A 760-nucleotide genomic window follows, 5' to 3' on the forward strand; every position below is an offset into this window, starting at 1 on the left:
CACCTGTAGCTCTTGGCATGGGCTGGATTTGAACCCACCACCTTAGGTATAGGTGGCTGGCGCCTTAGCCACTTGAGCCACAGGCACTAAGCTGATAGCCCAGCTCTTGACAGTGCCCCATATACCCATTCCCTGCTGCCCAGACTGGTTTTACCCAACTCTAGCTTCAAAATGGAGGAACTGCAAGATGATCACTTGCTTCTCATGAGTCTTGACTTTCTGGGGTTTCTTATCCCACTCCAGAAATGCTGGCATGGCAGAACATAACCAGGGAAAAAAAAGTCCTGACTGAAGTACTGAAGCAAACCATAAGAAAAATCTCCTGCAGTAGATTGTTAATGGCTGTCCTAAAACTTAATTAATTTTGATACTGTTGATTTATAATTTGTGACCCATTAGATATGGTATGAAATACCTATAATATTTATTAAAGAAACAAAAAAAGTAATATATGATACCCTGAAATTTATGTTGAATCTATTTTGAATGTTAATTTTTCCATTACCTTAATTAGTACCTGTTTTTATTCGTTATATGTAAGGAACTTGTAAGTATTAAGTGCTTGACAGGTACTAAAATAAGAATTCAACAGTTAGGATTTTTACTAAAAAATACACATAATTGTTCACGTAATTTATGTAATTATTGCCTTCCTTTCTAAGTTTTTCTATACTTCTTTTCCAAAGTAAAATAAATTTGGTGACATAACTTTAAAACTCAGGTTTAATCAGGAGATTGGTAGTTAGGACAGCCTAGAGGT

The sequence above is a fragment of the Otolemur garnettii genome, unplaced genomic scaffold (assembly GCF_000181295.1).
Source record: "Otolemur garnettii isolate 467f Iridium unplaced genomic scaffold, OtoGar3 scaffold00345, whole genome shotgun sequence".
Classification (NCBI taxonomy): domain Eukaryota; kingdom Metazoa; phylum Chordata; class Mammalia; order Primates; family Galagidae; genus Otolemur; species Otolemur garnettii.